Here is a 349-nt window from a genome sequence, read left to right as displayed (position 1 = left end):
TCCTGAATAACTGGTCATCTGAGTTTGGCTCCACAGCCAAGCTGGTTACCGTCCGGGGTTGACTGCCCGGCTAGTGAGGAACACCATCTGTCCTTGGTTAAAGCCAGGGGTCTCCCTGATAACTTCAGAGGCCGGCAGTCGCCGGCTCCGTGGGTGCTGGGTGGTGGGTGACCGACCAGGCTGGGGTGAGAGTAAGAGCAGCCCTCCTGCGGGGGTTGACTCGGGGCCAACGCTGAGGCCAGGGGCTTAGCCAGAGGTGATCCCAGAGGGCACCGCGGGTGCGGCGGTGAGGGAGGCAGTTCTCAGGAGGGGCCCCGGCGGCAGGTCCTGAGTGGGCAGGGGGAGACCA

The sequence above is a fragment of the Tupaia chinensis genome, unplaced genomic scaffold, assembly GCF_000334495.1.
Source record: "Tupaia chinensis unplaced genomic scaffold, TupChi_1.0 Scaffold144602_1, whole genome shotgun sequence".
In the NCBI taxonomy this organism is placed as follows: Eukaryota; Metazoa; Chordata; class Mammalia; order Scandentia; family Tupaiidae; genus Tupaia; species Tupaia belangeri.
The sequence above is the reverse complement of the archived record's forward strand: the minus strand, read 5'-3'. Positions refer to the sequence as shown.